Below are 25250 nucleotides of genomic sequence, written 5' to 3' on the forward strand. Positions count from 1 at the left end.
AGAGTTTTATATTTATTTATTTATTTATTTTGCTTGTTTAGGGCTGCACCTGCAGCAAATGGAGGTTCCCAGGCTAGGGGTCCAATCAGAGCTGTAACCGCTGGCCTACGCCACAGCCACAGCAACTCAGGATCCTTAACCCGTGGAGCAAGGCCAGGGATCGAACCCACAACCTCATGGTTCCTAGTCGGATTCATTTCTGCTGTACCATGATGGGAACTCCTGTTAATTTTTTAAAATGAGCTTTTCTGTATTTGAATTGCAAAGTTGGTATTCTTCACGGTGTGTGGTCATTGATATCACTGTGCAGCTTTTACATTTAATATTTTACTTTGTTTTTAGTCTGGTTCCCTAAAAGCATCCCCTGTTTGTGCACTATTAATGGTCAGCCAATTACCTCGCAGGAGTTATGCTCAGAAACCTTGAACATAAACCTTCGCCTTCTGCTGCCTGAGCTGTGTGTGGTTGGAGGAGTAAATGCAAATCTACATTAAGTCCTCAGGTCTCCCTGGGCTTTCGATTTTTCTACACTCTGGTCTCCCTGACTCGTGTGTATTTTAGGAGTCAGTCAGGGACGCATGGGGCGTTTGTTATCTCAGCCCCTTCGTGGCTCTCTGACTTCCAGGGTTTCCCTCATTAACCTGCCTGGGTGACCTTTGACCCACTCTGAGCGGAGGTTACATTCTCAAGCCAGTAAAGCTGCAGATTTTCACTTGGGTCTTGAACTTGGGTCTCGATTCCATGACCTTTAACCCATAAACGGCAAGTTCTCATCACCCCATTCCAGACCAGATCTGTCACTTCCAGCTGGTGGCTGGTTTTCACAAACAGCACCCAACAAGCCCATCATTCCCACAGGTGAAGCTGGGGTTCTTATCACCCGAGCTGAGGTGTGGGGCCGGGGGGCAGGTAGAACTTCTAAGTGAGAAGGCCACAGATTCTTGGCCATTCTGATACAGGAGCAGTTTTTCAAGATTAAACATGTCTCAATTTGTCATCTCCCTTTGGTCCTGCTCCAGTGCCTTCCAATGGTTGGTTTTGACAGCTTTATCTGGTTTTATACTTTTTTTTTTTTTTTAAGAGGGAAATCAACCAGCTTCTCACACCACCATTCCTAAGTCAGTCTTGGACTGGATTATTTTTAATGTTTCTTCTATTCAAATATTCTATTGCTCACAGTTTTGTTTTTTTTTTTTTTCCAGAAATGTATTGATGTCAGAAGGCTGGTGAAGACGCACGGAAGGACAGCTCCGGGTTTTGCATAAGGCACCTCAAATGTGCAAAAATAAATGGGGGAGCCAGTGAAGCTGAACGCTGAGCTGGGGAGTTCAGAGCCCTCACTGAGGTTCTCTAACACCAGTTTCTGCAAAGGACACCCCTGTCCTCACCTAACATGTCCTGCGGCTTCCCATCTTCTCCCCCTGGGTCCTTCCCAACCTCCCCCAGCCTATCTCCCTTTTTCATGGATTCTCTGACTCTGCCAGGGTGAAAATGGCTGCAAGGAACTTTCACTTCTGCTCAAACAAGAAACCCAAGAGCAAGGTCATTTCCTTGTTCTTTTCTGAGTGGCTGCTGGATCCATTTTTTTTTTTTTTTTTTGACTCTTGTCTGTTGGGGGTGGACAGAAAGGTAAAGTTTCTTTTTCCTCAGATCAAATGAAAGCCAGTTTACCTGAACTGCCTTCTCTGCAACCTTCTCACATCCCCTTTCACTCTAACTTTGAATATATGAGTCAGAGTCTAAGGGAAATGGATTTTTTCTGTAGAAAGGTGGAGTCCCTGCTTCCCACTGTCTTCTCTGTATCCTCAGATTCAAATGTATAAGGGCTGTTCAAAACCCACTAATTTAAGCCCCAAAGATTTACACACACACACACACACACACACACACACACACACACACACACACCAGGAAGTTCCTCTTGTGGCTCAGTGGTCACAAACCTGACTGTATCCATGAGGACACGGGTCAATCCCTGGCCTCACTCGGTAGGTTAAGAATCTGGCATTGCTGTGGCTGTAGCATAGGCTGGCAGCTGCAGCTCTGATTCGACCCCTAGCCTGGGACCCCTACGCCACAGGTGCAGACCTTAAAAGAAAGAAAGAAAACAAACAAAAATACATCAGATGTAATTCAGTCCGTGTCACTGGACCCTTGGTGAGTAAAAGGGGATCTCAGCACAGGTATCTGCCTCTGAGAGTCTGAAGGATCCTTAGTGACAAGCTGTGTTCAAAGCAGTTTCCTTGGTAACGTCCCCTAATAACCCCTGATAGAGATATTGTTTCTGCCCCTGTTCCAATACTGTGCCTCATAAAGGCATCTATGGCTGTGCTTACCACACCCCATGATAGTCTTCTCTCTACCAGACCCCCTTCCCAGCCTCTTTAGGCTGAGCCCCTCCAAAGACAGGCTTGCCTATTTAGAGCTGAGAGCTGTGCCCCTAGCCTCTAATGTGTGCTTACCCACAAAGCAACAATCACAAAAGTTTGTTGTGTTAATTGAATTGAAATAACAAAACCAAATAATCTCCCCTCAAATCAGTAGCTTTTAAATCATAAGTTTCAGGAGTTTGGGAGTGTTTGAACTTGTATTTAAATGCTTAGGTCCAATGTAAGTCAGGTGTCAGGAAGTGAATTCAAAAATAATTAATAACACCTACGATTCACTGAGCACAGCCATGTCTGAGCACTGTTCTGAGCCCCTTGCTCTCAAGGATGTAACAAGACAAAGCAGGTTTTTTTGAAGATCAGATTTGGGACTTAGATGACATGCTCATGTCAGCGACCGGTTATTCAGAGTTTACTATGCTAAAGATTGTAATGGAAACTTTTTATACATCAACTCACTTATTCTCACAAAAGCCTTTTGGGAGAAATGAAGCAGATTGTTTCTAAGGAAGCTTAGAACCCAAGAACTCTGTTGCTGCTGTGGTTGCTAGGAACACCTGGCAAAAAGCTCTTTCTTACTAGGAATTCACAGAGCTTTATTGTCTTAGTCCTAAGCTCCAAGGAGAGAAACTCCATGGGGAAGCAGAGATTCTGGACTGTGGTCCCAGGTCAGGAGTAGAGGCAGATACAGACCTGTCTGAATTCCCTCCCCACTCCCACCATCTGTGATGTAAAGGCAGGAGAGGAGACTCTTGGTCCCCTTTGGTCCATGGGTCAGAAAGAAGCAGGTGGCCAGTGACTCACTCTGTCCAGCTGGACCAGCAAGCCTCCAGAGGTCATCTCAGCAGCCTTCTTGGACCTGCTGGTCCCTCAGCCAGTGGGACTGAGATGTTAGGGCCCTTCCCCATCACCATCATCATTCTCTGCACCTCTGCGTTGTCACAGCTGAGTAAAGTAACATAATTGATGAGGCTCTGAGCTCAGAACTGAGGACTGGCTAGAATGCTGTAAACAACGGGGAATTAGCCAGTTCTGTGCCATCACTCACCCATTCCATTGTCTGTGCCCTTTGTACCTCACGGGCTAAGGACCATCAGGCCTATTCGGAAGACAACACAAAACCAGCGAGCCTGGGAGAAGGGCTGCCCTGCTTACGTACGTGGCACAGGCAGCAGAGGCCAAGCTCTTCCTTGGCTGGCCGACAAACATCGCCAGGCAGAGCCCAACACCTTGCAGAGTTAGCTTGGAGGTTTACTAACTCTGCCAGGCTCATTGCAGGAAAAACACCATCTGTGTTGTTGAACCCAAACCCCAATAGAAGACGTTCTGGGGGCAGCGGGGCATTGTGACGGACGTGGCCCATCCAGAGGAAGACCAGCTGCTCATGGCCCTTCTTCATAGGCTTTTCCTGGACCCAGTAAGCCCACGGAAGCTTTCAAAGGGCTTGGCGGGAGGGGCGGGGCTCCTTGGGGGCAGCTGTGACCACAGACCGGGGAGCCTGCCACCTCAGCTGGGTGCTTGCCGACGGCAGGAAGCCACGAGCCGCTGTACTAATCAAGGCTCCCGGGATGGGCTCGGCCTTCAGGATTGCTTCGGGAATTGCTGGCTGTAGCTGGAAGGTCACTGCACCGCAGGGCAGGGGGATCTGAAGAGCTATGGTGAGAGGCCACTGAATACTGCCAAGGTAAGTTGCGTCTGCCGCCCTCCTACTGTCTCTTTTCCTCAGATGATGCAAACAGTGCCTGGAACCTGTAGGTGGGACATCGGGCAGGAACATCGCTATGGGTGGTACCCTACAGAGAAGATGTTCCCATGAGCCCGTGTATAGATGGCTCTATTGTTTGTTCATTTCTATTTTAGAGAGTTTTTTTGATTTATAAAAGCTCATCCATCTAGGGTGAGGCTTTCTAAGCTAGTAAAGGCAGTGAAGGCGCTGCAGAGGAAAGACAGGAGGAGGCTGCGGGTGGGAGATGGGTGGGCACCTGGGGGTTCGGGGCAAGTCACTTAGCCTCCCTCTAAGGCATGATATAGGATGCCACAGTGCAGAGCTGCTGGAGGCCGGCAGAGATGCATGGCAGTGTCTGGCTCAAGGTCAATGATGACTCGCTGCTTTTCTTTCATTTTTTTTTTTTTTTTAGTAAGATTTTCCATTTTTCAGACATGGGTGGGGTGGGGTGATGGAATAGGTTTAGCCGTGGCCTTTTTGGCTAAGAGATCTATGTAGCCAACTGTGAAAAGGCAAGAAGAGTTGATAACATATTTTAAGAGGATTTTTAAAGTTCTAGGGTTTTGACAACTTTTCCAGTTGTTTTCTAACTGGCCACTGTGTTCACCCTCAACTGCCCACACTACCAAGGACCAAAAGACTTGTTATCACTGCACTTCCGTAGTTATAGAGAAGAATCCCAAGTGATAGATGCAGGGAGCTGGAATCCCCTCAGCCTGAAAAGGATGGGTCTTAGTAGAGAGAATGGAGAGGGCAATGGTAATGCTGAGGTGGAGGATCCTGGCCACAGCGCCTCAACCACATGGTCAAGGTCAGCATCTCCACAGTTCAGTCATGATGTCTTTATTGTGTGACTTTGGCTGCACAGAGCAAAGTACTTCACCTCTGTGCTATTCATTCCCCAAACCCAAAATCCCAGTCAAGTCAAGAGAAAACATCAGACAAACCCAAACTGAGGGACAGTCTACAGACTATTTGACCCTCAAAATCACCAAGGTTGTGACAAGCCAGGAAAGATGGGGAAACTGTCCAATATCAGAGGGGTATAAATAGGAAATTCACATCCAGGTTGATTGGAATCCTGGAGCAACAATAAAGTCATCAGTGAACAATAGGTGAGCTCTAGATAAAGTCTGGACATTAATGACAATCGTTGTACTGATGCGACTTTCTTAGTTTTGGCAAATGTGCCACCGTCAAGTAAGATGCCAGCATTGGGGGAAGCTGGGTGAAGGATGTGCAAGCAGTCTCTATCTTATCTTTGTAATTTTTCTGTAAGCCTAAAATTATTCCAAAGTAAAAAGCTAAAAAACAAACAAACTATGCTCATCCTGCCTTGCATCAAAAATGGTCAAAGCCTGAGCATACTTAGAAAAACTGGCATCCTGGGCCCCACTTTCTCTTTGAACATTCTGGAACACAGCAGTTCTGGCATTTTTTTTTTTTTTTTTTTTTTTTTTTTTTTTTTTTTTTTACCATTCTCTCTCCCAGCCCTCACCTTATTCCCAGAAAGCCCTATGCTTTCCTCTCTTCTGGTACTTCTGAAATTTATTTTTCTCACTCTGTGTCAGGGGGTTTAGGGCCAAGGACCCCATCTCGGTCTCTGGGCGGGGCTCACTGCGTGGGACCAGGCTCTTGTGCCTCAAGCTAGCGCTGAGCCTGACCCCTCCCCAGTGAGGAAGCGAGCGCTGAGCGTGGAGGCCAGTCAGGGTCCAGCCCCTGCGTGACATATCCGGATGGAATCTGCAGTGCTCTGGGCTCAGCCATCCGCAGAATGTGTGCTGTGCTGTGAGCTGTGCTAGAAAACTCCCCCGTGAGCGATGCTGTGGCTTAAGGGATGTAGAGTCGGACCGGAACCCTGAGAGCCAGCTCCTGCTTGGGTGACAACCTGGCCTCTGAGCACCAACCTCCCTCCCCCTCCCTCACCGGCCTGCCTAGAACCTGCAGTAGCAAGATGCAACCACCAGGGGCAGCATCCTTCCTTGTAAGGATGTTTGGGGAGATACTGGGAGACAGAGAAGCCCGACCCCCACCCGTAAGAGACACAGACACACACACACGCGCGCGCCTGGCAGAGCAGGTGTGCTCTTGTTCAAAGGCGATGTCTCAGCGAGATTAGAGAAACGCTTCCGAAGCAAGCAAGAAAGAAGAAAGAATTATGAAGCTGTGGGGAGATAGCGTTTAGATGAAAATCACAACACTTAGATGAAGATCAAAACTGAAAAGTGTTGATTACCACTGGGCCTAAAGTCCCTTTCCTGTCGCATCTCCTGCTCCCCCACTGCTTCGGGAACGCACCTGCTGTGCACCTGCTTGTCCCTCTGCCTGGGCTCCCTCCCCCTTCTCTCACCCAGGCAAGTCCCACTGGCCTGATTCTTGGGATCCGTGCCAACATCTTCTCCTCTGTCAGCAGTGCCCAAACCCCTCCCTGTGTCTACATGGCCTCCAGGATAGGCTTAGGGCTATTTGCTTGCGGTTCTGCTGCCCCACTGGACCTGAGCTTCTCCAGGATAGGGACAAGCCCCTCCCTCCGTCCAACTCTCGGTCCCAGCACCCAGAACACTGCCTGCCACAGGGTGGGCACCCTGTGAAATGGTTCTTGAATGAAAGAAATAAGGACACACTTGTGAACACAAATGAAGGTCAAGACACGAGGAGGAAAGCTTGAAGGAGAAAAAGCGTGTGAGATTTCCCATTACCTTTGCCATACTGAGCTCCAAGGCCATTGCCACACTGGAGTTTTAATGGAGGGCGGGGGGGGGGTCCTGCAGAAAGAGATGGGGTGAACTAGGTTTCTGGCATGTTATGCTCCTGCCAGAGGAGGGCGCTGGGCTTCAGGGCCAGCCAGTTCCACACTGGGACCTGGCTCTGCCACTTGCCGTCTGAGGAGCTGGGGGAGTGTGAGCAAATGGTCCAGCTCTCTGTGAAGTGGGAACAGTTGCACCCAGCTCCAGGCACAGAGTGAGAGCTACATTGAGCAAGGTGATTGGAGTACAGAGGCTCTATCCCCATCCCTGCTGTCCCTGAGAGGCCTGGACTCCCCATCGGCTGCTGTGTAGCTCACAGGTGCTCCCTCACCCAAGGGGTGATGCTTCCGAAACCATGGAGGTAGAAAGCGGTTCTCTGAGTGCTTGTCACCACCACTCTGCTGCCTCTTTGCACACCTTGTTACCTGGGCTGCTGCTCTGGGACCAGCGTGAGGCAAGTGAGGCTCTAGGGCTGCAGAATTTAAAGAGCTGCTCCCACTCAAGGTCACCTATGTGCAGGGGATGGCTGCGTGTGTTCACTTGTGTATACACAGGTACGAGGCGATAAGTGCTAAGTGGATTAAATCAGGTGTTCTGACTTTGAGGCCATAGACTCCTGATAAGTGTCATGGGGTCTAGGACTCTCTGAACTTGTATGCAAGTTTTTGTGGACATGTGCGTTCTGCCATAAAGGGCGTTTATGGCTTTGGTCAGATTCCCCAAAGGATCTGCCCACCCCAAAATATTTGGAATCCCCAAGTTCAGTATTTAGGAAGGATACTTTATCTCTCGCTGTGCTATAGGTACGAGAAGTTGGAGGCACAGGAGAAAGACAAGTAGCCGTGCCTGAGAGGTGAGGTGCCTCAGCTTACAGAATGGAGGGCCTAAGTTCAAGGCCCTGTCCTGCCGCTTCTGGGCTTTGGATTTCAGTCACTAATTTTCTTCCTGAAATAACAGTTGTTTGACCTCAGTCTATATTGGTGTCCTTACCTACCTCAGAAATGACATATACTCTCTAGGCTCATTTCTCTATTTGTTGATAATAGCACATCACAGTGTCATAAGAATTACACCCCAAAGCCCTAATTCTTTGATGAGTTGAAACTGAAGAGGACACAGTATTTCCATCTAGGTTCTGATCAATTCTCCACGTAAGAGGAGTACTTGTAATGGGAAAAGGCACATTTCACACTGTAACATCTTAGATTTACTTGTAAGCACAGTGTTTATGTCTTGAAATCTCGAAAAGCGACAGTGCGATTTCGTTTCTCAAAAGAGGAAATGGGTTTGTAATAAGATCGAGAGACAAGAATCTAGGTATTTGAGATGCTCCCCAGGGTGTGAGAGCTGCATGTCTGGATCTCAGGGCTGGGGCGTTCAGGGAATAGCGCTGTGAATCAGACCTAGGCCCCCTTCTTGGAGAGGACGAGCTGTGCTCGGCGGATGCTCAAGGCTCCTGGAAGGAACAAGGAAGGACCTGGCGTCACTGCTGCGATGCTATTGAGACCCCACCCCCACCTCTGCCGCCCACCATAGGCCTCAGAACACCTAAAAGGAGCCACGGGAGAATTACTCTCAGACTTCAGACCTGGGAAACCCACTGAGCAACCGATACCAGCTCTTCCAATTGATCACTTCTCTCCCGTGACTTCAGACTCTAAGACACTTTGAGCCAAATTTGCATCTAGCCACGAACAGTTAAGTAGCCCCATCTCAGGGTCTGTATTTCTGTGTACCAGCCTTACTGCCAAATTTGCTTTCCTGCCCTAACCTATCCTTTGCTCTGATTTCTTCATCTATTTTTCTCTCATATTTATGTATTTATTTCATATTTATTTATTTATTTATTTTACATTTAAAAAATTAAAGTATGGTTGATTTACAATGTTGTGCTAATTTCTTCTGGACAGCAAAATGACCTATATATATATATATACACACACATTCCCTTTCTTGTATAATCTTCCATCATATCCCAAGAGATTGAATATAGTTTGCTGTGTTGTACTGCAGGACCTCATGGATTATCCATTCTAAATGTAATAGTTCACCTATTTATTTTTGTAAGTGGCCTCAAATCTTTTTGGAAATATCAGGAAATAAATAAATATGAAAACAAAAACAGGACAGGAGTTCCCGTTGTGGCTCAGTGGGTTAAGAACCTGATTAGTATCCATGAGGATGTGGGTTTGATCCTTGGCCTTGCTCAGTGGGTTAAGGATCTGGCATTGCTGCAAGCTGCAGTGTAGGTAGCAGATGTGACTCAGGTCCAGTGTTGCTGTGGCTATAGTGTAGGCTGGCAGCTGCAGCTCCAATTCGACCCTGGCCTGGGAACTTCCATATGCTGCAGGTGCAGCCCTAAAAGTAAAAATAAAAATGAAAAAACAGGACAGAGTTTTGGAAAGAACTCGATGCATGGTGAGGTTGAGCAAAAAGAATTATCTCCCCTTCTGTGTACAGAACATAGAACCATTCTTAATTTTTTTACCAAGAGGACCAATCTATGGTAAAATATTCAGCTGAGAGTCTATTACAGTGAGACAAAAAGCCTAATTGTCTATTTTTACAGTTATTCCACCTTATACTCTTCCAAAGATTACATAAAATTATTTTATATAAATATACAATTTTTATATTTTATACTTGTAGAATTTGTATATGATTTATATAACTGTACTTACATAATTTATATAATTATATAAATTTATTTAATTTATATAATTTTATATAAATATAAAATTATTTCATGGTAAGATTCTTTCTATTCCTACCATTTCTAAAGTACAATGAGGCTTTAAAAAATAAATTCTTTTTTTTTTTTTTAAAGTGTTGCACTTCACTGGGAACTACATCTAGTCACTTATGATGGAGCATGATAATGTGAGAAAAAGGAATGTGTATGTGTATGTGTGACTGGGTCACCTGGCTGTACAGTAAAAAATTGACAGAACACTGTAAACCAGCTATAATGGAAAAAAATAAAAATCATTAAATAAAAAAATAATTTAAAAAAAGTGTTGCAGTTGAAGAGAGGATCAAAAGTAATAAGTCATTCCGTGATTTTTATTGGGGTGGCTTACCAAAAAACGTCAAGTCTCCTTTCCTAATAGAAAGGAGTTATTTCCATTTTGTGGGGTCTGTCTGTCTGTCTGTATGTCTAGCAGACTCCTTGGCACCTGTCAGTGCTGTGGGGGGACATAGGCATCTTCTGGACTGAGAGCGGGGCTGTGCTGTCAAATGCTTAATCAATAGGTTTTTGGGAAACAAATATACACACACACAGGTTAATCATCAGTTTAACTGGTATAAAGGATGTGTAACACATAATTTACAAATACCATTACGCAGAATATCCTTTCTTGGAAATACCGTAAAGCCAGTTGATTCTCCATAGAATGGTCTTGTGGACTTTTGCCAAACTCTTGTACTCAGAATCAACCTATGGCTGCAATTGATACACATGAATTTCACTGATATTTTCATTTATGCCAAGAAGTAAGATCCGAGTAAAACCACAAAGACGTGTTGGAACTGCACTTGTGAAGCTGTGCGGTGACCCACTTCTTTACTAGCTGGGATAGCAATTTTTAATTACTTAATTTCCCCATTTTAGAGGTCCTAGTCATAGCTACAAATAGGATATATTTTCAAGTAAAATCAACATTATGAACATTTTCTCCATCACTGTCTTGAGTTAGGAAAAATCAACCAAACAAATTGACCCTACACATGTATCCTTTGCCTATTCCTGGGGTATAAACAGTCCCACCAGAGCCAATTTCAAGCTACTAACATGACTTGGCCGAACAGAAGCTGGGAATAGGCCAGGTGGCTCACCATTACAGTGTGTCTGCCCTGTAGATACAAGCGACGGAAATAACCTCAGGAACAGAGACAACAGCACAATGCAATAATATAACTAGGGAGTGATGAAATTTGAGTGTTTTATTACCTCTGTTTTTAATATGTCATTTAATTATATTTTATATATTTTAACTTCGTATGGTTTAATTTTGAATAATGGTGTACTTGATAAACAGCTCACAAATTCCCCCAAATAAACAGTTGGCTCTTACAAACCTGCACGAGCTGGCCCCAGTGCCCAGCTGCTTCAGAGGCAGAACATCTCAGTGCCAAGGTGCAGATCCGTGTCCTGACTGCATCTGGCTTTGCTGAGGGGACATGTGGAGACTAACCCTCCCCCTGGGCTCTCCTGAGTCCCGAACCTGGCAGGAGAGGCCCAGGGATCTGGTGGCCCTGCTGTGTGCTTGGTGGCAGGGAAAGGGGGGGGGGGTGCACGGCCCTGGATGGAGACCCTCTCCCCAGAGTCGCTGTATCTCTGCACCTGTTGCTGCATCTGGTGACCTAACTCTTGGAGACCAGAGACCCTTGATGAGTTTCAGGGAGCCTACGAGCTCCCAGAACTTGCTGGCATGCTTTTGTGGAATGGGCAACTTTTCGGCAAGGATCATTTGTGGCCTTGATGAGATTTCATCAAATCAGTAAAGGTCTGGGGCTGCCAGCACGGGAAGGATTGGCTTGTAGTTGACTTCCCAGGGGATCAGGTGACTTTTCCATGTGCTCCTGGGATTCTCTTCCTGCTCTGAGAAGTGGGGTGGCCCTCACCGGGGAGCCCTTTTCCATTGTGTCATCTAGAGGTCCAGATGGAAATGCTTCCTAGAGGGACCTGGGGCTCCGTGAAGGACAGCGGGCGGGTGCCCCCGCCCCCACTGTCGAGGCTGACATTGGCAGGCGTCTCTCCTGACAGCCAGGCCCGGTGGCCCTGTCACAGGTGCAGAGGGGTGGGACTCATTGCACCCTTATTTCTGCCAGGGCCTCTTCTATGCTGGAGCTGCTCCTGCCTGGGCAGCCAGAGAAAGGCACCTGCTCCCACCCTCCCCTCCTGGTCAAATGGAGCTTCCCAGCTTCCTTCACCAGGACAGGTGCCTGCTGAGAGCCAGCACTGCCAGGAGGATGTAGAGATACAAGTGGAGCTGATGGAGCCAGGGGATGGGTGTCACTGACCCCAAGGAAGGCAGCTATGGCTGTTCTGAGTGGAGGTAGGGACACCCCCACAATCACTGTGCTGGGAGGTGTCAGAGGAAGAGAAGCCAAGGCTCTCAAGGACTTTTAAAGGGACAGGGGCCTGGTGTCTCCAGTGGAGATAGAAGGTCCAAACCAGGAGGGGGGCAAGTGCTTGGAATTTAGGAATGGCTAATGAGAGAATTCCAGTGGGTAGACCTGAAGTTTTGGGTAGAGATACAGCTGAGAAGGTCAGAGTCATGGGGTCAGAGGTGGCTTTAGCAAGCTGGACTGGAGGAGGAACCCGGAACCAGGAGGAAGAAGAAGCCAGGGGAGCTGGGAAGAGAGTGCCGGAGAGGCCAGCCAAGCTAGTTGTGCCCCAAGATTGCATTTCCACAACTAACCACTGGCCTTGCTGTCTTCCTCCCTCTGGGCTCAGGTTCCAACTCTGCCCAAGGAGGGTCTGGACTAAATGGCCTCTGGCCATTCCTTCCACTCTGCCCTCTGATGGGGCTACCTGCCTGTGTGCATATGGTCTAGTTTGGGAACAGCTGCCGGGGCTTGAACGGGCCTGGGATGTGCAGGTGCTCTGTGCGCGAGCTCACTTCATCCCCACCGTGGCCCTGTGATGCCATCAGGAGCTTGCCAAGGGGCAGGCTGGCCAGCTAGAACCCAGATGCAGACTTAGGTCTGTGTGACTCCAAAACCAGTGCTCTCAATTCATCATTTATCAATCTGTGAAATGCCTGCTGTGTGCTGAGCACTGACCAGGCGCACCAGTAAGGCTAAGGATGCTTACCACCCGCATGCTGTGTCCACAGTCCGCAGACGGAGCGGATGTGGAGAGCCGAGGACGAGTTGCTCAGGGCGGTGCTCACGCGGCATCCGGGAAACCTCTGCTGGGGAAGCTGCCATTCTGCTAGGAGGCGTCTGCAGACACCTGGGCCCCCGAAAGGACGCCTCTCCTGTCCAGGGGGCTGGGTCACCACAGGCCAGCTTCCCTTCTCCCCTTCCTGGGGAGTATCACCTCTGTCTACCCCACTAGCCCATGGCCTCCTTGCCGTTGGCTTTCATTTGCTCCCCACATCTCCCCAAATCCCCCAAATCCTGTCCCTGGCCCTAGAATTATCAGTCCAGTCCTCACTTATTGGCCCTCGTGCTAAGCCAGACTCTTGAGGTACCCAGGGCACAGAAACGAGAGTCACTGTGAGGTCAGGGATGCATCCATCATGCCCACCCTGATCTGTCTGTGATGGGGCTGTCACCCAGACCCTGCCATAGGCTTGCCACTCATCTCTCTGGAGGCCTGCAGAGGCTTGGAGGTGGGTGTGGGGGGGTACTGATGGGTTGTGCACGGGGCCCAAGGGCAGCCCTGAGTGCACTCTGGGAAGGAAATGTCACATGTGCAGGATGCGGGGACAGCAACTGTAGCTGTTCACGCCCCCCGCCCCCCGGCACCAGCTGCAGGGCCGTGGCGATGAGAGGGTGGCAGTTAGGAGCTTGGCTGAGGGAAGGGAGCCAGGACCGAGGTCAGAGCTGCAATGTTCCTAAGAGGAGCCTCCTGCTAATAACCCGTGTGCTGACCATGACCTTAAGATCAAGATCCTGACTGATGAAGCTGCTGTGCCCACCTCACCCACCTCCCTCCCGCCCCCGCAGGTTGCTGTCTGGTCGTTTTCTCTCAGTGGCTGCCATGAGAGTAGCTAACCTCTCAGGACGTGAGGGGACCCCATGGGGACCCGGTGGGGATATTGTAAGGACCCTGCATTTGTTTCCAGCTTGGCAGGGGAGGGACTCTAATGCCACCCCACCAGGAATGGGTCTGGACACGTCGTTTACTTCCGACTCCGAGCATTAGTCTGCTTGTGGATGAGGAGAATCTGAAAAGCAGAAGCTCACATAGATTTAGACATAAATTTCTCCATGCTGTTTGCAGGAACCAGTCTCCCTGGTGGCCCAGGCTCGGATGCCGAGAACCTAAGCCCTGCAGGGTCTGCTGGGAACGCAGATGCGCGCCCTCAGCTCCTTCACTCGCAGGCTCTGGTTTTGCTTTCAGCGGGGTCTGCGGTGGGGTCTCCACTAGGTCGCCTAGCCAGCCTGCCTTAGCTTGCTCACAGGGAAGCCACAGAAAGAGCTGGGCCACTTAGACACAGGAAATCAGTCAGCCACAGCCATTTGGAAAAACAGGCTAATTTTGTACTGATTTCCCCCAAAAGATTTCCTTTCTTTAAAATGGTAAGAATCATATAATACCAAAAAATTGGGGGAAACAGATGCAAGCCATTAATCATTCCACTAACCTCTTATTTCTACCCAAGACTTGCTTATCTTGGTTCATATGATGCATTTTCTTATCCGTGGAGTCATAAAGGACAGAGCCCTTTGGATTCTGGGTGTTTTTTCCTTGCTGTCTTTTTTTCACCTTAACATCAGCATCTTTCCCGTGGCTCCATGACTTCACAATGATTATTTTCGAAGCTGCATGATATTTCATCAGGTTAACTGTGTTTCAAACTGGACATCTACTTTGCTTTTTTTTTAAACATCATAGATGGCTATGATTAAAAACAAAAGAACACGTAGCTTGCAAAGCTATTCTGAACTACATCACACAGCCAAAGAGTATTCTTTCCTGGTTCTTCCGAGGAACAGCAATTATATAGGAAGATGAAAGGCTCGTTTGGGAGTGGCGTAGGGTGGACTTGGAATTGCATTTGAAGTCGTGGTGATAGTGGCCTGAGTTCTTCTCTTCTCATATAGCTCCCTTGTCAGCAACTGGATTCGCTGGCCAGCGTTACTGATGTGGTCTTTGGCTGGAGAACAGACTTTCCTCTTTGTGAAATGAAATGACTCATAAGGAAACAAAACCCAAGGCCTCATTTGTGCCATAGTCTAAACGGAGGTTCTTAATCAGAGGTCCATGAGGCGTTTTAAGGGTCTGGGGGAAGAGGGATTCTAAACGGAGTACAAAGTGGGACATGTATGCACATCAGTGTATTTCTGTAGTGTATTCTGCAGTTTCATCAGATTCTCAAAGGAGGCTGTGGCTCCAAAAGTGTTTTTAAACAACGGATCTCTCGCTCTCTCTTGCGCGCTCTCTCCCCTCCCTTTCCATCCCCTTTTGGGAGTCTGAGGTTGAAATGAAAGAATTCTAAAGATCTGCGTCTACATCAAGAAGTCCAGGGGGGGAATGGGGATGATATTATCCCCATTTGGGGAGCCTTGAATTCAAACTCAAGTCTGTTTCACCGCCAGATCTGTGTGTGCGTATCCATTATGCTAAAGGGCATTATGGTTAAGAGAACTGCTTCTTTTTTTACTCTTTACCCGAAGCTAATTGCTAATGTGTTAAAAGTAAGAGGTTCTGCTGTGATTATGGCCGTCCTTGGTTCTTAACTAAAGGAAATGTTTTGGCATTTTTTAAAGCCTTGCATTTCTCTCCTGGGAGTCAGATTGACACAGAAATACTTGTGGTTGGTTAATTGTTCTTCCTGCTACAAGCATTAACCATAGGAGATGAGCTGTGTTTATCGAACTGAAACGTTATCACTCAAGGCTTAAGGAGCCAAAGAAACTTTGAAATCCAAGAGACTGAACCCAACCATTCAACACAAGGGGTGGGAGATTTCAGCCCATGATTTTCTGAATACCAGTGGGTCTTTTCTCTTTAAACAGATGTTTTTATTAACACCAAACTCTTTGGCACCAGTAAGTGACTTTAGCTTCCTAAATGAGTTCGATTTCTTTCTCTCTTAGTAATCCTGTCCTGAATCACCTTAAACTCAAGCATGTATAGCTACGGGCAAGAAGAGGGGGCAAAATTCAATCTCAGGTCTCCCTGCTTCCTCTGAGAATCTCTGCTAAGTTAGCCCCTTATGTTTGCTGAAATTTGGCAGCCCTTAAAGGGGAAAGGCTTCCTGAAATATGGGAAACGATTATGCAATAAGAAAGAGTAAATTATAATTTCATCAGGGCCTCTTAGATGTAATACAACATCAGACATGAGATCAATGTGCCTTGCTGGCCCTGCTGTATTGTCTGGCAATAAAAAGCAGTATATAGAAGAACATTGGCTTTTGGTATGCATGGCATCTTTCTACTATTGTCCTGGTAAATTAAACTCTTTACCCTTTATGGCAGTGAGGTACTAGGGGGAAGTGGAGAAGTAGCATTTTCTTATATTTGGGTTGTTTTGATTGATTGATTGATTCATTCGTTCACTCAAAAGAAGAGAAAGTTTTATTGCATATCTAATATCTTCCAAGTGCTGAGATGGGCCCTTAAGATAGAAAGATGAAAAAAAAAAAAAAAAGAAATAGCCCTTCCCCTTGAGGCATTCACAAGTCTAATTTAGAAGGCAGACATTAAACAGAAAGCCCAGTGGACTGTGACTGGCACTGTGAGCAGTGCTGTGGGCCAGAGGAGGTGGTGATGCAATGGATGGAGTCCCAGAAAGGCTCCCCAGAGTTGATGATGGATGGGCTGCCTGCATAAAGACTCACTTCAATCAGACCTAGGGACCTACACCCAAAATAATCATGTTGAGCTCATGCTCTTTTCCAAAACCTATTATCATATTAATAAGTCAATACTATCATATTAATAAGTCAATATTAACCTCAGATCTTTTCCAAAACTTATTATCATACCTTAATGTGGTCTCGTCAATATCATCATTAGCACGTAAAAATCTTCACTCCGAACACTGTACTGAAATCAATCTGATGATGCATCAGTTATCCAACAGGGATGTGGATTGTCGGAAAGACAGACGGTTCTAAAATTTTATGTTTTATTATTTGGTCTTAACAGAGAGTTTTTTGGTTTTTGTTTTTGTTTTTTGTCTTTTTGCCTTTTCTAGGGCCACTTCCCACGGCATATGAAGGTTCCCAGGCTAGGGGTCAAATCAGAGCTATAGCCGCTGGCCTACGCCAGAGTCACAGCAACACCAGATCAGAGTCGCATCTGCGACCTACACCACAGCTCGCGGCAACGCCAGATCCTTAACCCACTGAGCAAGGTCAGGGATCGAACCCGCAACCTCAAGCTTCCTAGTCGGGTTCATTAACCACTGCGCCATGACAGGAACTCCTTAACAGAGATTTTTATATGGCCTTTTAAAGTTTATACATTACTTAAATGATTTTCATTTGATCCTTTAAGGCAAGCAGGAAACCTAGCTCTAACCCCATTTTATAGATAGATAAAGCAACCCGAGGCTCAGAGAGATTTAAAAGTCTCGCCCTAAATCACACAGGCTCTAAATGAACAAATGATATTATTTCTTGACGATTTGGGGTCACTACAATAACATAGTAGTGTGCCATGCTATAATAATAATAACTGATATTCACTGAGTGCTTACTACATGTTAAAGCACTATTGCAAGTATTTTATATATTTCATCTTATTTAATATAAAATCATTCAGGAACTTGCTTTCATAAAAGCATTTTTAGCTTTTTTGCCTTTGCCTCATCTTATAGATGAATACAGATTACTCATTTTCAAGGTTTTCTGGGCAACAATAATGATTGCGTTGCTAAAAAAAAAAAAGTAATTAATTATTCAAGAAAGGCTGAAACAAAGTTCTCTCCATTTTTTTTGCCCTTGATAAAATACTTATTGTCATATGCTATTGCAGTTTACCTGATCTCTCACCTCCACACCCACCACCTGGATTAGCTCTGGTGCTGAATCTGGGCAGAGCCTGCCCAGGGTTCCAGGGTGAGTCCACAAACTGGGCCCCACTGAGGCTGCTGATGACACAGTGTGGTTGGCTCAGGGACTAGAACCCCTGAATCTTAAAGGAAGTGTCAACAGGTTGGAAGGTGATGACAGCAAAGGCTATAACAGGCTGAGGTTGCAGAAGTGGAGACAGGTGATTCATGGACCATAATGAAGGCAGAGAGGGGCCGAGAGGGGAAGAGAAAGCAAAGCCTCAAGGAGATATTTGCATGCCTGTTTTCATGGTGAGATTATTCACAATAGCTGCTTGGTCGAATGAATGAATAAATGTTTGTGTATAAGTGCCAAGGAATATTATTCAGCCTTTTAAAAAAAGAAGAAAATTCAAACACCTGCCACACCATGGATGAACCTTGAGGATGTCATGCTGATTGAAATAAGCCAATCACAGGAGGACACACACTGTAGGGTTCCACTTAACAAGATACCTAGAATAGTCAAATTCATAGATACCAAAAGTAGAATGGTGATTGTTGGGGACTGGAGGAAGGGGAAATGGGGAGTTTTTCTTCAGTGGGTATAAAGTTTCAGTTTTGCAAAATGAAAAATTCTGGAGACTGGTTGTCCAGCAATGTGAATATTCTTTTCTTTGATCTTTTTAAAAATTAAAGTATAATCAATTTAAAATACGCCAATTACTGCTGTGCAGCAAAGTGACCCAGTCAAACATAAACGTACATTCCCTTTCTCATATTATCTTCCATCATGATCTATCCCAAGAGACTGGGTATAGTTCCGAGGCTGTACGGCAGAACCTCATTGCTTATCCATTCTAAATGTCATAGTTTGCATCTACTAACCCCAAACTCCCTGTCCATCCTTCTCCCTCCCCCTTCCCATTAGAATATTCTTACCATTACAGAACTGTAACTTAAAAATTAAGACAGTAACAGGGAACTATAGCCAATCACTTGTGATGGAACATGATGGCAGATATTATGAGAAAAAGAATGTGTGTGTGTGTGTGTGTGTGTGTGTGTGTGTGTGTGTAACTGGGTCACTTTGCTGTACAGCAGAAATTGACAGAACACAGTCAATCAAAAATTTTAAAAAAGAGAGAGGGAAATTAAGACAGTAAATTTTATGTTATATGTGTTTCACCCAATTAAAACTTTTTTAAAGAAATATAAGGGAATAGCAAATACTCAACTGCATTTCTTGAGGTAAGGGTAAAAGTGCACCAGACTTTGTTTCACCCCTGTACCTGAGCCTGCTCTATCTTGCAGGTGTACAGTATGTTCTTACTAAGGGTTGTAGTGGAAAACAAAAAAAAATTGACCAACCCTGCAGTGGACAGCCCAGTGAGGCTTCTGGTAACCCGTATAGTGGAACCCTCCCCCACCCTGGGGCACAGCACAGAGCAGTCAGAAGGATGCTGCTGCTTTATCCTCACCTTCCCAGGTCCACCCTGGAAACAACTATTCATGTCTATTGAGAGAAAGATGCTCCAGGGTGTCTTGTACTTCTCCATCTTCTCCCATCCCGCCCAGAACTAGAACCACAAAACTCCACAATTATGGGAGAGATAGGAAATGAGATGTACTTAGTTTACTGGAAACTGTGGAGGGAGGGAGAGCGCGAGGGAAGAAAGGAAGGAATAGAGGTGGATGTGGGCTTGATTTCTCAGACTTGCCGAGTTTAGATAAACCCTCTGCAACCTCAGGGGGCTCAGAGGCTCATTGAAAGTCTTCCCAGGGCCAGTTCTGAGGAAGCGACAGGGAGAATGACGACATCCTGCTGGGCTTTCAGGAACTAGGACTTCAGGGGCGGGAGGGGTGGCGGTGAGCTGACCACAGGTTCACCCACAGGGAGACCTTTTTTGGACAGTTTTGGAGGGGAGCATATGGAGAGCTGAAGAGTGTAGTGTGTGTTTAATATAGCAGTTGCCATTACACTTGTAGCTTCTATAAAGTGCTGCATAGTGAGACGCCTGAGCTCTCCACCGCTGCTCTCAGAAGAGTCGGGGTGGGAGGTCAGCCAACAAGAGGCCGAGCTGTGACTCGGGGTGATTTAAAATCCCTCCTCTTCCTGCTACCTTGGGGGAAGTGGTAACAGTAGTTCTGGTGGGTGAGGTGAACAAGGCCATGGACCAAAATGAGGGCAAGGTTTTCATTCTAGGGCATCATGGAATAATCCTGAAGCCCAGTGCCCTCACCCCCAACACCTCAAGCACTGTCACAGGGGCCGAGTCTGATGACAAATTCAACCATCTCTGTTGATAGTAGGGTGGATGCCACAGCAAAAGAGGAGCCGGCCATTTGTTCATCTGAAATATCTGTGTGAGAGTTCCCATTGTGGCTCAGTGGGTAAAGGACCTCACATAGTGTCCATGAGGATGAGGTTTTGATAATCCCTGCCCTCACTCAGTGGGTTAAGGATCCAGCATCGCTGCAAGCTGCAGCATGGGGTCGCAGATGCCGTTCGGATCCAGTGTTGCTGTGGTTGTGGTGTAGACCTGCGGTTGCAGCTCCAATTCAACCCTTGGCCCAGGAACTTCCATATGCCACATGTGCAGCAGTAAAATGTGAAGAAAAGGAAGGGCAAGAAAGAAACAGAAAGGTAGGAAGAAGGAAGGAAGGAAGGAAGGAAGAAAAAGAAAGAAAGAAAGAAAGAAAGAAAGAAAGAAAGAAAGAAAGGAAGGAAGGAAGGAAGGAAGGAAGAAAAGAAAGGAAGGAAGGAGGATCTGTGTGTATTTCACTTAGAATGGATAAGCAATGAGGTCCAACTGTACAGCACAGGGAACTCTATCCAATCTCTTGGGACAGACAATGATGGAAGATAATATAAGAAAAGGAATGTGTGTGTGTGTGTGTGTGTGTATGCTATATGTATATAGTTCACTTTGCTGTACAGCAGAAATTGGCAGAACATTGTAAATCAACTGTGTTTAATTTTTAAAACTTTAAAAAAGCAAGGAAATAACGTGTGCTTTTACTGAGGAACTGAATCACATCCATGGACAAAACAAAGGCCTCTCATCATGGGAGAAGACAGACACTAAACAAATTAGGAAACATCTATGCTCTCAGGTGGTGATCGGCACTGAAGAATAAAATAAATCAGAGTGGAGTGCTTGATGGGGGCGGGTGGGGTTGTGTCATTTTCAAAGGTTAGAGAGGGTCCCTCTGCTAACGCGGTAACATTTGAACAGAGTCCTGAAGGAGGTGATGGAGCAGCAGCATCTGGGGGAGGATGGTCCAGGCAGAGTACGGTCCAGGGCAAAGGCCCTGAGGTGGGAATGGCTGTGTGTGTTCACAGCCCAGGGAGGAAGGTGGAGCGCTGGGAGCAGAGTGGGCGAGAGGGTGGTGGGAGGAGGAGGAGAGGAGAGAGGAGTGGATCCTGGGGGCTTGGGCTCTTTTTCTTCTGTGTGTGTGTAGTAGAACATATGTAACATAAAAGTGACCATTTTAAGTGCATCGTTCAGTGGCATCAAGTCCATTCACATAGGCGTGCAACCATCTCCAGAACTTTCTTCACCAAGTGAAACTCTGCACCTGTTTGATACGGGCTGAACTGTGCTCCCCACCCTCCAAAATTCATATGATGGAGTCCTAATCGCTAGCACCTCAGAACTGATAGTATATGGAGACAGTCTTTCAAGAGGTAATTAAGTTCAAATGAGGTCATTATTTCATAATCCAACATGACTGTGTCCTTATAAGAAGAGATGAAGGCACAGACACACACAGAAGGAAGCCCCTGTATGGACAGCAGAGGAGGAAGACGGCTGTCCACAGCCAGAGAGGGAGGCCTCGGAAGAAACACACCCTTCCTACACCTTGACCTCAGACATCTAGCCTCCAAAATTGTGAGAAAACAAAGTTGTGTTGTTTAAGCCACTCACGGTACTTTATTATGGCTGCCCTAGCACATGAGCACACCATCAAATACTAGCTTCCGTTCCCCTCCCCCCAGTCCCTGGAAATGACCATTGTACCTCCTGTCTCTAGGAATCCGATTGCTCTAGGACCTCATATGCGTGGAATCATACAGTGTTTATCCTTTTGTGTCTGGCTTCTTTCACTTAACATGCCTATAATTTCACTATAATGCCTTCGAGAGGCCTCCATGTTGTAGCCTGTGTCAGAATCGCCCTGCTTTGTAAGGCTGAGTACTATTCCATTGTATGTACATACACATTCTGTTTATCCATCTATCCACTGATGGATATGGGGGTTTCCATCTTTTGCATATTGAACAAATGTTGGCGGACAGTATCTGCTCCAGCCTGTGCCTTCACTTCTCTTGGGAATATGCCCAGAAGTGGAATTGCTGGGTCATATGTTAATTCTGTGTTTAACTTTCTGAGGAACTGCTATACAGGACACTGGAACTTGCACCGAACAAGGGGTGATCGTTGGAGGGTTTCGGGTGGGGAAGTGATACAGTCTGACCTACATCTCACAGCATCAGGCTGGCAGGAGGGAAGGGGAAGGAGTGGGAGACTAGCCAGGAAGCCACTACAAGGTCCCGGCTTTAGACTGGGGTAGCCGCAGGGGAGGCAGAAGAGGTCCATTCCTAGCTGTGATGGATTGTTTGTGGGAGGGAGGAGAAAGACTGTCAGCAACTCGAAGATGGAGGTGCCATTTACAGAGATGGGGAAGACTTGAGACCAGCAGGTTTGGGGGAAGATTAGAGGTTCCTCCTGGCCATTTCAAGTCTGAGCTGTTTACTAGAAATCCAAGTGACAATATGAGCGATGATGTTGTCAGCTCATCCTCTGAGCTCTAAACCCTTCCTCTGGCCCTTTTCCTCTGGTACTGCGGCACTTCCAGCCTCCAAGCACACCGGGACCCTCCAGAGGCCTCCAAGCTTCTGAGAGCCTCCCGCATCTGCAGCTTAGACCTTACTCCTCCCAGCCTTGTCTGCTCTCTGAGTCATAGTTGAGAGAGCACTTTTCCTGGGTGTGAGCAGCACCTTGGGGCAGGAGGCCACCTCCCAGCTCTTGAAGACCACACTCCTTCAGCCTGGAGTAAGCTGCCGTGAGACCCTGCCTGCTGCTGGTGCAGCCCCGGCTCTGCGATCAGAGCCCTTGGCCTTGTTACGCCGTGGGGTTCTGTTCCCCACCCTCAACAACTGGCCATGAATCAAGGGCCCCCTCTCAGCTGAGAGTGACCTCTGGAAAGCCAGAAAGTTACCTTTTCCTGTAGCAGCTTCAAGAGCATCCCAGCCCTGAGCCCCCAGTGGGAGCAGAGGGGGCTATGAGAGGAGTTGTCAGATGATGTGAAACCTGGGTGTCCGCAGATGCTGACGACAGTGAGAGCGATGGACACAGCTGCTCCAATGACGTTACAGAAGGGGAAACAAAGGCTGGGAGAGAGAGCAGGGGAAGATGCAGTGGCCACAGCCGCTTGATGGTCGAATCAGGTCTAGATCCCAGCTTTCCTGGTTTTCCAGTGGCAGCCCCCTCCACTGAGCTGCCTTTTGACTTCACACAGGCATTGGGGGCACTAAACGAAGCACAGAGGAACTTCAAATTCAGGGTCCCGCTGAGGCTCTGGATGGTGGGTTCTCCCGGCAGAGCGCAACTTCCTGGTTCACCCAGCCACTTTCATGTGTGTTTATTCAGCACATTCAAGTTCTAACAACTGACCTGCCAAATCCCTGCTGGGTACTGGGTTCCAGTTTTGAGCGCGGACCGCCAAACAGTAAGTGGGGGAGGGGCAGGAGGTCCTGATTCTGCAGGAGGAGCCAGCCTCCCTTTCCCTCCACAGACAGCCCTTCCCACACCTTAAGGTCATTGTCCCCTTGAGCTGGCATCTCCCCATCTCCCTCCACGTCCCCCATCTCCTCGCCCTCGTCCACTGCCTCTCACCACATGCCCTGCAGCGTCTGCTACCTGGTGACCCTGTTTCCGGGGCTGGGGCCCCACGGTCTCCACCCAGCAGCTGCCGTGATCCTTCTAACAGCTGAGTGGGCCTGCTTGCAGACCGCCCGGGTTCACGCGGCTTCTTGAAAGGAAGCCCAGCTCCCTGGCCTGCCCGCCTCTCGCCCTGCTGGCTCTGCTCGAGGCTGAGCCCCGCGAGAGCTTTTCCTCCTGCGGTCCCCCTGCCCTTTCAACCTGGGAGAGCTGTCTCCAGTCACTCAGATCCCGGGAGGTCTTTCCTCGGAGGAATAGCCCCTGCCGCTGAGGTACGTCCATCGCACCAGCTCTGCTCTCTGCACAGCCTCTCTCGGGAAGGACTGGCCGTTTCCTTGGTTTATTCGCTGTCCAGCCTCGCCTTCGCTTGCTGCCCTGCCAGACTGCACTGAGCTCCATAGCGCATCTCTGGTCTCCGCTTCCCACCATGTGCCCAGGACTGTGCTCACAGACCTCTGTCCGGGAGACAGGGTGCCCCACAAGGAATGAGGGAGGCAGGGGTCCATCCTGCACTGCTTGATGCCAGAGGGCCACCTGCCTCTGTGGGTTCCGGGGCTGCTGGCAGCCCAGGTTGTCTCAGCCTTTCTGGAAAGTATTTTGACGGTTTGGATCAGGAGTCCTGAAACAGTTCCTCAGTGTTGGTCCAAAGTGAATTCCCTTCTGAGAGCCTGAACAAAGGGAGGAAATGTGAAATACAGCCAAGACAGTATTATGGACTATAGTTACCATTCTACACATTACCTCACATGATTTATTTACTTTATAACTGGAGGTCTACACCTCTTAGAAATGAGGGTTTTTTTTTTTTTTAAGCTGCATTTTTCTAAATGGTCAAAAATATGAATAGGCCCTACACAGAGGGAAAAATCTGTATGAATCAATAAATATTTCAAGAGTAACCAAGGAAAAACAAATTAAAACAAAAAGATTCCATTCGTCAGCCATCCAATTAGTAACAAGTAATGTCTCATAACACCAGTTTTGGCAAGAACATGAGGAAGTGAGAACTCTTAGGTACTGCTGGGGGTAGAAAAAGTGGGTACTTTGAAGGCTGTTTGGGGATCCACGGCAGAGCTGAAGGATCTCGGCCCTGAGGGCCTCACGGTCCACTAGAGCCACTATGTTCAGAGAAACGTGCACACGTGTGCATGAGGGACATGGGCTCACGGTGCAAGTTGTCATTCTGGACAAGCGGAGACAGCTAAACTGCTCCTCAGTGAAAAATGAATAAATGGACAAATACAAAGAGGCTTATTCACTTAATGGAATCAAGTTTAAAATAGAAGAGCTAAGGGTCTGTGTAGCAAATTGAACACATCTCAAAAACATGTTTGAGTTTTAAAGAAAAGCGAGTGGCAAAAAGATGACATGCATTACGAAGCCATTTTTGCAAAGCATACAAAAACATATATATTGCTTGTGGCTATTTATCTGTATGTCATAAATGTACAAAATCATACGTGGTAATAACATCCACTCATTTCAAGGTAATGATGACTTTGGAGACAAAGAAAGGAGAAAATAATGATTAAACTTTAGTTATATGGGTGACATAAAAATAGAGAGGGAGGAAGAAAAAATGAACTGAAGTAAGTGTGACAAAATATTAATATCATTTGATGTTAGGTCTATTACATTCATTTTTAGCTTTTATGCATATAAAATACTCATAATTAATAGTGAAAAATTATATGTATATATTTACATATCTTCAGCTGGGTGTATTTATCTATAATCTTGGGGTAAGGAAGGTACTTCTAA

The 25250-nt window shown here is 47.0% G+C and overlaps 1 protein-coding gene and 1 long non-coding RNA gene across 3 annotated transcripts in view; one reads left to right on the forward strand and one right to left on the reverse strand.

The window, feature by feature from the left end:
• Positions 1-2954: 2954 nt before the first annotated feature.
• Positions 2955-25250, forward strand: part of BLK (BLK proto-oncogene, Src family tyrosine kinase) — a 57017-nt gene continuing 34721 nt past the window's right edge. Inside the window, exon 1 of one of the 2 annotated variants that reach the window (XM_021072720.2) lies at positions 2955-4071. The gene's annotated coding sequence lies outside the window, so the exon portion shown is untranslated. Of the gene's footprint in view, positions 4072-23536; positions 23762-25250 lie in introns of those variants that run through there. The other variant, XM_013990301.3, reaches the window with a different exon arrangement.
• The window catches only part of LOC102167906 (uncharacterized), a 96812-nt gene continuing 95372 nt past the window's right edge, over positions 23811-25250 (reverse strand). Inside the window, exon 5 of the long non-coding RNA XR_014827193.1 lies at positions 23811-24157. This is a non-coding gene — a long non-coding RNA (uncharacterized LOC102167906). The remainder of the gene's footprint in view (positions 24158-25250) is intronic.

This window comes from Sus scrofa, chromosome 14 (assembly GCF_054392235.1).
Source record: "Sus scrofa isolate SSC_HxYL_T2T_F1_AM1 chromosome 14, Sscrofa_HxYL_maternal_Yorkshire_Landrace_v2.0, whole genome shotgun sequence".
In the NCBI taxonomy this organism is placed as follows: domain Eukaryota; kingdom Metazoa; phylum Chordata; class Mammalia; order Artiodactyla; family Suidae; genus Sus; species Sus scrofa.